General features: G+C 40.0%; 1 non-coding gene across 1 annotated transcript; it reads left to right on the top strand.

Annotated features, from left to right (window-relative positions):
- Nucleotides 1–13,765: 13,765 nt before the first annotated feature.
- TRNAE-CUC (transfer RNA glutamic acid (anticodon CUC)) lies at nt 13,766–13,838 on the top strand. Its single transcript has one exon. It is a non-coding gene; the product is annotated as a tRNA-Glu (tRNA).
- The last annotated feature ends 3,146 nt before the right edge of the window (nt 13,839–16,984 follow it).

Raw genomic sequence — 16,984 nt, 5'->3', positions numbered from 1 at the left:
TGGTCACCTGTCCAATGCTTGCCAGAAGACCTCTGCTAGGTGTCCTCTCTCTTTCCTCTCTGCTTCTGCATTCCTCTGTCTAGACCTCTCTGCTGCGGGATAGCCTCAATCAGACTGCTACCCTACTTCAGGGATCTCTGTATCTGTCTGCCACACTCTACCGAGCACTCATGGAGGTCAGAGGATATATCTTCTCCATATCTGCACCCTCCTCCCACAGGACCCATGCTATGCCTCACGCAGAGAAAGCACACAAGGAATGTGAATTGCATGGGACTCAATTGCACTGTGCAAGTTCTCTAAACACCTTTCTGGGTGAGTTCAGTGGTGTATGTCAGACAAGACCCTGAGAAACATTTAGTGAGGAATTCTAGAGCCAATCTGGGGGCATAATCATCGGGAGGAGCCAACATGGCTCCTTCTGAGATGCCCCAAATATTAGTAAACATTTGCTTAGTCACCATTTCGCTTGGTGACTGAGGCACTTTCAGATGAATGTCTGAAAAATAACAATGGGGCAAATGATCTACCTTCCTGGAACGCTTACTTCAGAATAGATATCAATAAAATAGAAAATAGAAGAACAATAGATACAATCAGTAAACCCAAAAGCTGGTTCTTTGAGAAGATGAATTAACCTGATGAAACTCTAACCTAACTGATCAGAAAAAAGAGAAAGAAAAAGAAATTAACAATATCAGGAATGAGAAAAGTGGCATCACTACAGTTTCCACAGATGTTCAAAGAAAAACCAGAGGCTGGAGTCTAAGATGGCAGAGGAGCTGGAGACCTTAATTTCATCTAGTCTCAGGAATTCAGCTAGATAGTTATCAAATCATTCTGAAAAACTGCAAACTCAACTGGAGATCAAGGAAAAGCATAACTTCAACTCTACGACGAGAAAAGCGACCAATTTCTGCAAGTGTATATTTCTCAGGGGTCCTTATTACCATTTTTGTATTTTGTTCTCTCCCTCAGCTGTTCTTCCCTGGACAGGATGACAAGATGGAAAAACTCACCTCAAAAAAGACAACAAGAGGCAGGATGGACTGCCGGGGACCTAATAAATATGGGCTTTAGTAAGATGACAGAACAAGGGTTCAAAATAACGATTATAAAAACCCTAGCTGGACTCGAAAAAGGCATAGAAGACACTAGAGAATCCCTTTTTGGAGAAATAAAAGAACTAAAATCTAACCAATTCGAGCTCAAAAACACTATTAATGAGATGCAATCAAACGTAGAGGCTCTTAATTACTATGATAAATGAGGCAGAAGAGAGAAGTAGTGATATAGAAGACCAAATGATGGAGAATAAAGGATCTGAGAAAAAGAGAGATAAACAACTACTGCATCACGAGGGGAGAATTTGAGAGATATGTGATACCTTAAAAAGAGCAATATTAGAATAATAGGGATCCCAGAAGAAGAGGAAAGGGAGAGAGAGACAGAAGGTATATTGGAGCAAATTATAGTGGAGAACTTCCCTAATGTGGGCAAGGAAACAAGACACAGGGAATCAGATTGGACAACACCCCTAACCTGGGGAAGGGAACAAGGCACACAGAACCTCCCTCAAAATCAATAAAAATAGGTCGACACCCTGACCTATAACAGTGAAACTTCCAAATCTTGTGGACAAAGAGAAAATCCTGAAAGCAGCTCGGGGATAAGAGTCTCTAAGCTACAAGGACAGAAACATTAGATTGGCAGTAGACCTATCCACGGAGACCTGGCAGGCCAGAAAGGACCGGCATGATATATTCAGGGTACTAAATGAGAAAAGTATGCAGCCAAGAATACTTTATCCAGCTAGCATGTCATTCACAATAGAAGGAATGATAAAAAGCTTCCAGAACAAACAGAAAAACGAATTTGCAATCACCAAATAAGCCCGACAAGAAATATTAAAAGGGGTTCTCTGAGCATAGAGAGAGCCCAGAAGTTACATAGACCAGAAAGGGACAGAGACAATATACAGTAACAGTTACCTTACAGGCAATACAATGGCACCAAATTCATATCTTTCCATAGTTACTCCAAATGTAAATGGGCTAAATGCCCCACTCAAAAGACACAGGGTATCAGATTGGATAAAAGTCAAGACCCATCAATATGCTGTCTCCAAGAGACTCATTTTAGACCCAAAGTCACCTCCAGATTGAAAGTGAAGGGGTGGAAAACCATTTATCATGCTAATGGACTTCAAGAGAAAGCTGGGGTGGCCATCCTTACATCAGAAAAATTAGATTTTAAACCAAAGACTGTAATAAGAGATGAGGAAGGACACTGTATCAAATTAAAGGGGCTATGCAACAAGAAGATCTAACAATTGTAAGTATGTATGCCCCTAACATGGGAGCAGCCAATTAAGTAAGCCAATTAATAACAAAATCAAAGAAACACATCGCTAATAATTAGGTAGTAGTAGGGGACTTTAACACCCCCTCACTGCAATAGACAGATCATTGAAGCAGAAGATCAACAAGGAAATAAGGGCTTTGAATGACACACCAGACCAGAAGGATTCCACAGAGGTATTCGGAGTATTCCGTCCCAAAGCAAACAGAATACATATTCTTCTCTAGTACACATGGAACATTGTCCAGAATAGATCACATCCTGGGTCACAAACCAGGTCTTAACAGGTACCAAAAGATTGGGATCATTCCCTGCATATTTTTGGGCCACGATGCTTTGATATTGGAACTCAATCACGAGAGGAAAGTTGGAAAGAACTCAAATACATGGAGGCTAAAGAGCATCCTACTAAAGAATGAATGGGTCAGTGAGGAAATTAAAGAAGAATTTTAAAAATCCATGGAAACAAATGAAAATGAAAACGCAACTGTTCAAAATCTTTGGGATGCAGCAAAATCAGTCCTAAGAGGGAAGCAGATAGCACTATAAGCCTTTCTCAAGAAACAAGAAAGGTCTCAAATGCACACCCTAAGCCTACACCTAAAAGAGCTGGAGAAAGAATAGCAAATAAAGCCTAAACCAGCAGGAGAAGAGAAATGATAAGGATTACAGCAGAAATCAATGAACCAGAAACCAAAAGAACAGTAGAACAGATCGATGAAACTAGGAGCTGGTTCTCTGAAAGAATTAATAACATCGATAAACCCCTGGCCAGACTTATCCACAGGAAATGAGTAGGGACCCAAATAAATAAAATCATGAATGAAAGAGGGCAGATTACAGCCAACCCAAAGAAATAAAAATAGTTGTAAGAACATACTATGAGCAACCATATGCCAACAAATTAGGCAATGTGGAAGAAATGGATGCATTCCTAGGGATATATAAACTACCAAAACTGAACCAGGAAGAAATAGAAAACCTGAACAGACCCATAACCAGCAAGGAAACTGAAGCACTAATCAAAAATCTCCCAACAAACAAGAGCCCAGGGCCAGATGGCCTGCCAGGGCCAGACGGCTTCCCAAGGGAATTCCACCAAACATTTAAAGAAGAACCAATACCTATTCTTCTGAAGCTGTTTCAGAAAATTGAAATGGAAGGAAAACTTCCAAACTCTCTCTATGAGGCCGGTATTACCTTGATCCCAGCACCAGGCAAAGACCCCATCAAAAAGGCAAATTACAGACCAATATCTCTGATGAACGTGGATGCAAAAGTTCTCACCAAAATACTAGCCAATAGGATCCAATGGCACATTAAAAGGATTATTTACCATGACCAAGTGGGATCTACTCCTGGGCTGCAGGGTTGGTTCAACACCCACAAATCAATCAAGGTGATACACTATAGAAATAAAAGAAAGGACAAGAACCATATGATCCTCTCAATAGATGCAGAAAAAGCATTTGACAAACTATAGCATCCTTTCTTTATTAGGCCGGTGATGGGTATTAAGGAGGGCACATATTGCATGGTGCACTGGGTATTATACGCAAATAAAGAACCATGGAACACTACATCAAAAACTAAGGATATATTGTATGGTGACTAACATAACATAATAAATTATCATAAAAAAATAAAACTCTTCACATTTAGGGATAGAGAGTACAAAACTCAATATCCTGAAAGCTAGTATGAAAAACCCACTACGAATATCATTCTCAATGGGGAAAAACTGTAGAGCTTTTCCCCTCAGTTCAGGAACATGGCAGGGATGTGCACTATCATCACTGCTGTTCAACATAGTATAGAATTCCTAGCCTCAGAAATCAGACAACCAAAAGAAATAAAAGGCATCCGAATCAGCAAAGAAGAACTCAAACTTTCACTCTTTGCAGATGACAGGATACTCTATATGGAAAACCCAAAAGACTCCACCAGAAAATTGCTAGAATTCATATAGGAATTCAGTAAAGGGGCAGGATGTAAAATCAATGCACAGAAATCAGTTGCATTTCTATACACTAACAATGAGATAGAAGAAAGAGAAATTAAGGAGTTGATCCCATTTACAATTGCGCCCCAAACCGTGATACCCAGGAATAAACCTAACCAAAGAGGCAAAGGAACTGTACTCAAAAAGTATAGAACACTCATGAAAGAAATGGAGGAAGACACAAAACAATGGAAAAACTTTCCATGCTCATTGATTAGAACAAATTATTGTTAAAATGTCTATGTGTAGACATTGATTAGAAGAATAAATATGGTTAAATATTGTTAAAATGTCTATGCATAGAGCAATCTACACCTTCAGTGCAATCCCTATCAAAATACCATCAACTTTTTTCACACAACTGGAACAAATAATCCTAAAAATCTTATGGAACAAGAAGGACCCCGAATAGCCCAAAGGAAACCAAGCTGGTGGCATCACAATCCGGACTTCAAGCTCTATTACACAGCTGTAATCATCAAGACGTTATGGCACTGGCACAAAAACAGACACACAGATCAATGGAGCAGAATAGAGAGCTCAGAAATGGACCCTGGACTCTATGATCAGCTAGTCTTCAACAAAGCCAGAAAGAATATCCAATGGAAAAAAAGACCTTCTCTTCAACAAATGGTGTTGGGGAAATTGGACAGCCACTTGCAGATGAATGAAACTGGACCACTTCCTTACACCATACACAAAAACAGACTCAAACTGGATGAAAGACCTAAACGTGAGACAGGACTCCTTCAAAATCCTGGAGGAGAACACAGGCAGCCAACTCTTCGACCTCAGCTGCAGCAACTTCTTGCTAGACACGTCTCTAAAGGCAAGGGAAACAAAGGCATTTTAAAAATGAACTACTGGGACTTCATTCAAGATGAAAAGCTTGTGCACAGCAAAGGAAACCGTCAACAAAACAAAGAGGCAATCCACAGAATGGGAGAAGATATTTGCAAATGACACTACAGATAAAGGGCTGGTATGCAAGATCTATAAAGAACTTCTCAAACTCAACACCCAGAAAAACAAATAATCTAGTCAAAAAATGGGCAGAAGATAGGAAAAGACACTTTTCCAATGAAGACGTACGAATGGCTAACAGACACATGAAAAAAATGTTCAACGTCATTAGCCATCAGGGAAATTCAAATCCAAACCACTTTGAAATACCACCTTACACCAGTTAGAATGGCAAAAATTGACAAGGCAAGAAACAACAAATGTTGGAGAGAATGTGGAGAAAGGGGATCCTTCCCACACTGTTGGTGGGAATGCAAGCTGGTACAGCCACAATGGGAACAGTACGGAGGTTCCTCAAAAAGTTGAAAATAGAGCTGCCCTGTAAGACCCAGCAATCATATTAGTGGGTATTTACCCCAAAGATACAACTGTAGTGATCTGAAGGGGCACGTGCACCCCAATGTTTATCGCAGCAATGTCTGAAATAGCCAAACTATAGAAAGAGCTCATCGACAGATGAATGCAGAAAGATGTGGTACACACACACACACACACACACACACACACACAATGGAATATTAGGCAGCCCTCAAAAACTGAAATCTTGCCATTTGCAACATGGATGGAACTAGAGGGTAGTACGCTGAGTGAAACAAGTCAATCAGAGAAAGCCAATTATCATATGATCTCACTGATATGTGGAATTTAGGAAACAAGGCAGAGAATGATAGGGGAAAAGAGGAAAAAATGAAATGAGATGAAACCAGAGAGGGAGACAAACCATAAGCGACCATAATCACAAGACACAAACTGAGGGGTTGCTGGAGGGGAGGGGGGTAGAGGAATGGGGTAACCGGGTGATGGACATTGGGGAGTGTATGTGTTGTAATGAGCAACATATTATTGGGTTGGGTGTTATATAAGACTGATCAGTAACAGACCTGTACCCCTGAGACAAATAATACATGACATGTTATTTAATTGAATTTAAACTTAAAAAAAGAAAAAAAGATAGAAAGAATATCAAGAACAGGGGCGCCTGGGTGGCACAGTCGCTAAGCGTCTGCCTTTGGCTCAGGGCGTGATCTCGGTGTTCTGGGATCGAGCCCCACATCAGGCTCCTCTGATAGGAGCCTGCTTCTTCCTCTCCCGCTCCCCCTGCTTGTGTTCCCCCTCTCGCTGGCAGTCTCTCTCTGTCAAATTAAATAAATAAAATCTTTAAAAAAAAAAAGAAAGAAAGAATATCAAGAAGAAATTTACACCAATATATTCTACATCTTAGATGAAATGGACAAATTTCTCACAAGATGCAAACTACTAGAGTTGAATCAAGAAGAAAGAAATAAAAATAACTTGTGTGTTTTAAGTTGAATTAAGTTTGAATTCAAACTCTCCCGCAAAGAAAACTTCAAGCCCAAATGGCTTCACTGAGAAAAGCTACCAAACACTGGAGGAAGGAAAAAAAAAAACCAATTATTTTTCCAAAATATATTCTGAAATGAGGAAAGATATATTCTAGAGACAGATGCACAGAGAACTTCCTAATCTTTCCAGGAGACCACAGAGTTGGTCAATGAGACCAGTATTACCACATACCAAAACTAGATGACATCATAAGAAAGGAAAACCGTATAGACTGGAAGGGGGATGGGATGAGGTAACCAGGTGTTGGGTATTAAGGAGGTCACGGGTGGTGATGAACACTGGGTGTTATATGCAACTAATGAATCCTTGAACACTACATCAAAAACTAATGATGTACCATATGCTGGCTAATTGAACATAGTAATAAATAAATAAATATAAAAGAATTTTTTAAAAAAGAAAAATGTATAGAGCAATACCCCTCATAAGTATAATGCAAAAATTCTAAACAGAATTTAACAAATCAAATTAAATTATATAAATGTATATAAAAGACATATAATAATAATATATGAAATGATAGTGGGACTTATCCCAGGAATACAAGGCAGTTTTAACATTAGAAAATCAATCAAGATAATTCACCATATAAATAAACCAAAAAAGTACAACCATATAATCATCTCCATAGGCACAGAAAAGGTATTCGAAAAAATCCAACATCTGTTCCTGATAAAAAATCATCACAAAACTAGGACAAGAAGGGAAGGTTCTCTACTTAATAAAGAGCATCTACGAAAAACCCAGAATTAACATCATACTTAGTGGTGAATGACTGAATGCTTTACTCCTAATCAGATACAAGCCAAGGATGACTGTCTTACCACTTCCATTCTACATTGTTCTGGAGATTCTATCCAACACAGTCGGTCAAGACACAGAAAAGGCATCCAGACTGGAAAGAAAAGGTCTCACTGCCTTATTCACAGACAACAGGATCATGTCTGAAGAAATTCCAATGGAATCTACAAAATATCCTAGAACCAATAAGTAAGTTCGGCACAGTTGCAGGATACAAGATCAACACTCAAAAATCCATTGTGATTTAGAGCAACTGGGTGGCTCAGCGGGTTAAGCAGCCAGCTCTTGATTTCTGCTCAAGTCATGATCTCAGTGTCCTGGGATCTAGCCCCTAGTCAGGCTCCATGCTCAGCGGGAAGTTGGCTTCAGGATTTTCTCTCTTCCTCTGTCCTTCCCCCCAATCCCTGCTTGCTCATGCTCTCTCTCTGTCTCTCTCTAAAATAAATAAATAAATAAAATCTTACAAATACATAAATAAATAAATAAATAAATAAATAAATAAATAAATAAAAATACGGAAGGAGAATCCACAGACTGGGAGAAAATATTTGTACAGCATATACCTGATAGAGGACTTCTGTACGAATAAAGAACTCTTGAAGCTCTCTAAGAGGGAAAAAGAATTTTTTTAAATAGGCAAAGACTTGAACAGACATTTCATCAGAAGATATACAGAAGGGAATCAGGCACAGGAAAACGTGCTCCATGTCATTACACATTGGAGAATTTAAAACTACAATTGAATGGGGCGCCTGGGTGGCTCAGTCAGTTACGTGTCCGCCTTAGCTGAGGCCATGATCCCGAAGATCTAGGACACAGTCCCTTGTGGGGGCTGGGGGGGGGGGTCCTGCTCAGCGGGGAGTATACTTCTCCCTCTGCCCCTCACCCCACTCATGCTCTCTCCCTCTCTCTCAAATAAATAAATAAATAAATAAATAAATAAAATCATAAGAAAAAAACCCCTATAATTTAATTTGCACGCCCCACAGAATGGCTGAAATGCGAAAGACGGCCTGCTCCAATTGTTGGCGAATCTGTGAAGGAGCTGGACCTCTCATACGCTGCTGCTGAGACCCTACAATGGTTTGGCAGTTTCTTAGAAAGGTAAGGCTACTCCGGCCAGACAGCCCAAGGCTCTGCATTCCTAGGTATTTATCCACGAGACAAGAAAGCATACTTCCAGAACTGCTTGTATTTTTCATTTTCTTGTGACGTTTGGACATCTTAAAAACCCTTCTGGCTGGGGAGACTACACTCACTCCTTCCTAGCCCTAATTCTTAGAGCTAGCAAAGGGCCCAGTCCAGGGCATGCCTTCGATATGCAAACTAACCATTCCAGCGCCCTAGGAGACACTATTCCTCTGCCTTAATCATCCCAGGGCTAGGGACCAGGCAACCAGGCCACACCCCTATAGCTTAGAGCCTACCAAAATTATTCAGACTAGCCGGTTCTAACCTCTTTGCCTGCCCTGCCTTGCCATTCCATGAAAACACTGAAAAAGTCAGTGGCCCAGGCCCTCCCCTGGCCTTGCTGCTTCCGCCTCCTGACCAAGCCTGGCGCTTCCTCCACGTAGCCTTGCTTGGCACGCCCTTTCTCTAGGACTTACGTGTATAATAAACTTTGTTTTCCGGAGCCTCTCCTGTGTCTCCTCTTATGGCTGCACCTAAGGGACCATCACATAAAAGGACACAGAATGCTTCCATATAGAAATTGGAGCCGAATGAGAGGCTTGAAATCACGACCCTGAGTTCAAGACCTGAGCTGAGATCAAGAGTTGGGTGCTTAACCAACTGAGCCACCCAGGTGCCCCTGAAAGGATTACCTTTCAAAGCATCCTTTGCAACTACTTAAACCATTAGTGAAAAAAGATTTTAGCTGACTACTTGAAAACAAGTACAGGGCTTTGTACCCCCATCTATCACTTGGACCTCCAGCCAACACAGCCACTCTTCAACCCACCCTGGAGGCAGCCTGTTCCATCTGTAGGCATCCCAGACGTTGGGGAAGCTCTTTCTTATAAAAGCAATGCGACAACTGCTCCCAGGTACTGATTTATTTATCCTGACAGTAAAGGATGGACTCTAACGGCGTTCAGATCCTACCTCACTGGCTTCTAAAATTAAGTGTATCTGAAACACAACTCTTGGTTTCCCTCCATGAGCTCTTCCTTCTCTTCCAGGCTTTCTGGATGGTAACGACATTTCCATCTACCTAGTATTTCAGGTCACAGCGCGTACAAGGCATCACTCTCCCACAGCCTCACCACTCACCATTCAGCGTTCAAGCGGACAAGTGAAGCCATACAGTCAAAGATACATACAGTCAAAGGACTTGTTACAGGATTTGACCTACACTATCTGGGAGCTGACCGAACGACTTCTGTCAACAGTCTGACGCTGGAGCTTAAGGACAGCAGGGTGAGTCTTCAGAAAGTGTGGGTGGGTGTGGAGTGGGGGAGCAAGGACGAGCTGGGGCCCACAAGGACGAGCTGAAACCCAGGAGAAGGGACTCGAACCCTGCAGTGTGCTCGGGCCTCCAACCTTGAGGATGTGGGTGTCCTCCGGGAGAAGCTGGCGCTCTTCCTCACAGAGCTAAACACATCCGTCCCCCCTGTGGGAAAAGCTGAAGGAGGAGCCAGGGAAGGGAATTCCAGGAAATGATATCCAGCCTCGTCTACCTGACATATTACACAGCCACCGCACAACCCATGCCCACGTCCTGTCCTAGTTCCAGAATAGCTCTCCAATCTGCCCTTGCACACTCCACCTCCACTGACCCCAATCCACCACCACGTCCTGCTTGGATGCCAGGAGTAACCTCCTAACTGAATTTCCTGCCGTCGTTCTTGCTCTGTAGAGAGAAGCCAGAGGGGTCTTTCCAAACATAAATCACTCTGCTATGTCTTCATAACACCATTGCATACTTCCCATTGCACTTAGAAAATGCGCCAACTTATCTCGGCCGAAATCTCCTGCGTGAGTCCAGCTCCCATCCATCTTTTAAACCAACTCTGCTTGCTCCCTCCACTCAGCCTCCTTCCTGCATCCGGAACATGACAATTTCCTTGTCACCTCAGGACCTTAGCATTGGCTGTCCCCTCGGCCTGGAGTGGTCTTTCCTGGGCTCTTCATGTGCCGTCTCATTTGTTAGTTCTCCTCCAACAAGTCTGCCTTGAGGGTGACATCAGAAACAGCCCCACCCTCATCCCGGCCACTTACTCTGTCACATCCCTCTATTCTTTCCCTCGAGCCACTTATCACTGTGTACAGCTACCAAATAGCTTTTCCTTCGTTTCCTCCACTAGAAAGTGAGCTGCCGGGGCCCCTGGTGACTCAGTTGGTTCAACGCCTGACTCCTGATTTCAGCTCCGGTCGTGGTCTCAGCCCCACATAAGTCTCTGCACTCGGCGGGGAGTCTGTTTGTCCCTCTCCCTCTGCTCCTGCCCCCTTCTCTCTCTCTCTCTCTCTCAAATAAATAAATAAATAAATAAATAAAATCTTTTTTTTTTTTAAAAAAGAAAGTGAGCTCCATGAAATTAGGCACCTCGATATATCAATCTTACTCATATTATATCTTAGACATCTAGCCCTGTGTCTGCCACTTGCTAGATGCTTCTGAAATACAGTTGATGCTTACCAAATATTCATTCAAGAATGAGTAAGGGAAGGAAGGAAGGAAGGAAGGAGGAAGGAAGGAAGGAAGGAAGGAAGGAAGGAAGGAAGGAAGGAAGGAAGGAAGGAAGGATGGAAGGAAAGAAGGAAGGGAAAAGTACAAAGCAGCTCACCTCTCCTTGCCAGGGCAACTGAACCTCAGCCCAGGCGACTGCTCCAGCTCGTCTCCAGGTCTTCTCACCTTACAGAGCAGGTTCAACGTCACCTGCTCAGGCATCTGGCCTCTGGTGATCCACGCCGTGGTCACTGCCCGGCCTCAACCAGGGCTGCTGCACCCATTTCAGAGACATCGCAGCCTCCATGCCAGCAGTCCCGTTTTTAACAGAAAGCTTTCCCTGCTTGAGTTCTTTTGCTCTAGCTCTTCTTTCTTCCAGCACTAGTTGAAATCCTATGCAAATCTGCAAGAACAACTGTTCTTGACTCTGCAGATGGACTGCCTGTGAATGCCCCCGAGACCAATGAGGACCCAGGAATACTGCAGTGGGAAGGGTTTACAGACTTCTCTGAATCTTCTAAAAATGATTTTTGTTGAGGAATTTTGCATCTGCAGTCATCAGGCATACTGGCTTGCAATTTTTTTTTCTTGTAGTATGCTTTTGTCTGGCTTTTGTATCTGGCTTTGGTATTTGATTCTGGCCTCTTAAAATGGGTTTCCTTCCTCTTCTATTTTTCAGAAGAGTTTGAGAAGGATCAGAATTAATTATTCTCTCAATATTTGGTAGAATTTTCAGTGAAACCATTTAGCCTTGGGTTTTTCTTTGTAAGGAGATTTTTTTCCTTTTTTTTGAGTAGGTCCCATGCCCAGCATGAAGCCCAACACTGGGCTGGAATTTACCCTGAGATCAAAACCTGAGCTTAGATCAAGAGTCAGATGCCCAATAAACTGAGCCATCCAGGTGCCCCTGTTAGGAGATTTTGGATTAACAATTCAGTCTCCTTACTCATTATTGGTTTGTTTAGATTTTCTATTTCTTCGTTATCCAGGCATGGCAGGTTTTACAGTCCTAGGAATTTATCCATTTGTCTAGGTTGTCCAATGTATTGGTATGTACTTGTTCATAGTAGTCTCTTATGGTCCTCTCTATTTCTATGATATCCATTGCAATATCTCCTCTTTTATTTCTTATTCTGTTCATTTGACCCTTCTCTGTTTTTTTTTCTTAGTCCAACTGAAAGTTATCAATTTTGTTTATCTTAAAAAAAAAAACAACAGCCACTCTAGTTTCATTGATTGTTTTCATTGCCTCTCTAGTCTCTCTTTCCCCTATTTCTGGTCTGACTTGTTATTTCCTTCCTTCTACTAATTTTGGGCTCAGTTTGTTCTTTTTCTAGTTCCTTGAGGTGTAAGTTAAATTGTTTAATTAAGAACGTGTTATATGCATTGCATCAAAAACTGAGGATGTACTGTATGGTGACTAATATAACAAAATAAAAATTATTTTAAAAAAATCACTTTCTTATTTCTTAATGTGGGTGTATATTGCTATGAACTTCCCTCTCAGGACAACTTTACATTTAGGCAGTTTGCATTTCCATTCTCATTTGTCTCTGATACTTTTTTTAAAAAGACTTATTTATTTACTTTAGAGAAAGAGAGAATGGGGGAGGGGAAGAGGGAGAAAGAGAATCTCAAGCAGACTCCAGGCCCAGTGCAGAGCCTGATATGGGGTTCAGTCTCACAGCCCTGAGACCATGACCTGAGCCAAAATGAAGAGTTGGGCACTTAACTGACTGAGCCACCCAAGTGCCCCTCTCTGACACTTTTTTATTTCTCTTTTTATTTCTTCTTTGTCCATACAATTGTTCAGGAGCATTTTGTTTAATCTCTACACATTTGTGAATTTTCTGGTTTCGCTCCTGTTCTTGAATTCTAGATTCATACCACTGAGGTCAGAAAAGATTCTTGGCATGATTTCAATCTTCTTACACTTGCCAAGGCTTGTTTTATGGTCTGAATTATTGGAGTTGTGTGCTGCTGTCTATTTCTCCCTTCGGAAATGTCAATATCTCCTTTTATATTTCCTAACGTTGAGTATACATGTATTTACAATTGTCATATCCTCTTGATGAACTGAACCCTTTACCATTATATAATGACCTTTTCATATCTTGTTATAGTTCTTGGCTTACAGTCCATCTTGTCTGATATAAGTATAGCTACCCATGCTCTCTTTGGGCTGCTATCTTGTTCGTCCCTTCACTTTCCATCTATATGTGTCCTTAAGTAGAAGAGAATCTCTTATAGGCACCATATAGTTAGGTCTTATGTTTATATCCATTCAGCTACTCTATGTCTTTCGATTAAAGATTTAGTCCATTTACATTTAAGATTTTATTGATAGGTAAGAGCTTACTGTTGCTACTTTTTAATCGTTTTCTAAGTGTTTTGTAAATCCATTGTTCCTTCCTTCCTCTCTTGCTGTCTTCTTTTGTGATTTGATGATGTTCTGCTTTGAGTCCGTTCTCTTTATATTTTGTATATGTATTATAGCAAACCAAATTCAACAGCACATTAAAAGGATCATATACCGTGATTGGGGCGCCTGGCTGGCTCAGTTGGTAGAGCATGAGACTCTCAATCTCAGAGTTGTGAGTTCAAGCCCCACATTGGGTGTAAAGCTTACTTAATTTAAAAAAAAGTTTAAAAGGATCATATACCTGGGTGCCTGGGTGGCACAGTCAGTTGGGCATCTGACTCTTGGCTTTGAGGCAGGTCATGATTTCAGGGTCATAAGATCAAGCCCCACATCAGGCTCTGTGCTCGGCACAGAGTCTGCTTAAGACTTTCTTTCCCTCTTCCTTTGCCCCTCTCCTGCTCTCTCTCTCTCTCTCTCTCTCAAATAAATAAATAAATAAATAAATCTTTTTCAAAAAAGAATAACATACCATGATCAAGAGGGATTTATCTCTGGAGTGTAAGGAATGTTCAACATTTACAAACCAATAAATGTAACACATTAACAAAATGAAGACTAAAAATCATATGATTATCTCAATAGATGCAGTAAAAGCATTGGACAAAATTCAATATTCCCTTGGTAAAAACTCTCAACAAATTCAGTATAGAAGGAATGTACCTCAACATGATAAAGGTCATATATGACAAATCCACAGCTAACTTCATACTTAACGATGAAAGACTGAAAGTTTTCACTCTAAGATCAGAAACAAGGGAAAGGGACCCACTCTCACCACTTCCATTCAACATAATAGTGCAAGTCCTAGCCAGGTCAATTAGGGAGGAAAAAGAAATAAAAAGCATTCAAATCTGAAAATAAGAAGGAAAATTATCTCTATTTGCAGATTACACGATCTTACATGTAGCAAATGCAAAGATTCCACCAAAAAGCTATTAGAACTGGTAAATGAATTCAGTAAATTTGCAGGATAAAAAATCAATATGCAAAAATCATTTGTGTTTCTATATACTAACAATGAAGTGTCCAAAAAAGTTGAGAAAACCATTCCATTTACGTAGCATCAAAAGGAAAAGTAGAATATTTAAGAATAAATTTAACCAGAAGGGGGTGTGAAAGATCTGTACACCAAAAACTATAAGACATTGATGAAAGAATTTGAAGAAGACACAAATAAATAGAAAAATATGCAGTGTTCACAGAGTGTAAAAAGTCTTGTTATTAAGACGTTCAGACTACCTAAAGTGATCTACAGATCCAATGCAATCTCTATCAAAATTCTAGTAGCACTGTTTCACAGAAATAGAAGTAACAATTCTAAAATTTTCATAGAACCACAGAAGACCCCCAATAGCTAAAGCAACCTTGAACAAAAAGAACAAAGCTGGAGGCATCACACTTCATGACTTCAAACTATATTACAAAGTGATAGTAATCAAAACAATATGGTACTGGCATAAAAACAGACACATAGATCAGTGAAAACGAAAAGAAACTTCAGAAATAAATCCATGCATATATGACCAGCTAATTTTCAACAAAGCTGCCAAGAATACACAATGGGGAAAGGATAGTCTCTTCAATAAATGGTGTTGGGAAAATTAGATATCTACACTCAAAAAAAAGGTGGGGGGAGAAAAAGAAAGAAAAAGAAATTAGACCCTTATCTTACACCATACACGAAAATCAACTCAAAACAGATTAAAGATTGAAAAGTAAGTCCTGCAAGTAAAACTCCTAGAAGAAACAAGGGGAAACTTCTGAACATTCGTCTTGGCAATAATTTTTCGGATTTGACACTGAAAGGAAAGGCAACAAAAGCAAAATTAAACAAGTAGTTTACATCAAACTAAAAAGGTTTTGCACAGCAAAAGAAACAATCAACAAAATAAAAAGGCAACTTAGGGAATAAAAGAAAATATATGCAAACTATAAATCTGACAGAGTAATATCCAAAATACCTAAGGGACTCTTACATTAAAAAATAAATAAAAATTTTAAATGGACATAGGACCTAAATAGACAGTTTTCCAAAGAAGAATTACAAATGGCCAATAGGTACATGACAAGATGCTCAACATCGCTAATTATAAGGGAAATGAAAATCAAAACAAAAATCAGATATCACTTCACAGCTCTTAGGAGGTATTATCACTAAGTCAAAATATAACAAGTATTGGATGCAGAAAAAAGTGAACCTTTGTACGCTGTTGGTGGGAATATAAATTGTTACAGCCATTAAAGAAGATAGTATGGAAGCTCCTCAAAAAATTAAAAATGGATGTACCATATGCCAACAATCCCACTTCTGGGTATACACCTAAAGGAAATGAAACCAGGATCTTGAAAATGTATCTTCACTCCCATGTCATTGTAGTATTATTCTCACTAGCCAAGATATGAAAACAACCTAAACATTCATCGATGGATGAAGGGAAAAGATGTGGTGTATATATACATATATATGTATATATGTATATATACGTATATATGTGTATGTGTGTATATATGTATATATATGTATATATATATATACAATGAAATATTATTCAACTATAAAAAAGAAGGAGATCCTGCCATTTGCAACGTGGATGGACCTGGAGGACACTGTGCTAAGTGAAATAAGCCAGATATAGAAAGACAAATATTGCCTGATCTTACTGATATATGGAATATATATACAAACATTCCCTGAATTAACGATGGTTCAACTTAACGATTTTTTTTACTATATGATGGTGTGAAATGATATGCCTCCAGCAGAAACCTTACTTTCAAGTTTGAATTTGGATCTTTTCCAAGGCTAGCAAAATGTAGTATAATCCTTTCTTCTGATGCTGGGTAGAGGCAGTGAGCCACAGCTCCCAGCCAGCCCCATGAATACAAGGATAAACAACCAATACACTGATAACCTTTCTGCATCCATATAAGCACTCTGTTTTTCACTTTCAGTACAGTATTCGATAAATCACATGAGATATTCAACACTTTATTATAAAATAGCCTGTGTCAGACGATTTTACCCAACCGCAGGCTAATGGGAGAGTTTCTGAGCACATTTAAGTTGGGTTAGGCTAACCTATGATGTTCGGTATAGGTGTATTAAATACATTTTTGACTTTTACTATTTATCAGGACATAACCCCATTGTAAGTTGAGGAAGATCTGTATTTTTTTAAGAACTCGTAGTAACAAAAATAATGGTTATGGTAAGCATGAGTGTTGGGGTAAAGGGGTTATTTTTTAAAAAGTAGAATGGTGATTGTGGGGGGCTGGGGGTAGGGGGTCATGGTTAATTACTATTTAACAGGTATAGAGTTTCAGTTTTGCAAGATGAAAAGAG

Source organism: Ursus arctos, unplaced genomic scaffold, assembly GCF_023065955.2.
Source record: "Ursus arctos isolate Adak ecotype North America unplaced genomic scaffold, UrsArc2.0 scaffold_1, whole genome shotgun sequence".
Taxonomy (NCBI): Eukaryota; Metazoa; Chordata; class Mammalia; order Carnivora; family Ursidae; genus Ursus; species Ursus arctos.
The sequence above is the reverse complement of the archived record's forward strand: the minus strand, read 5'-3'. Positions and strand labels throughout refer to the sequence as shown.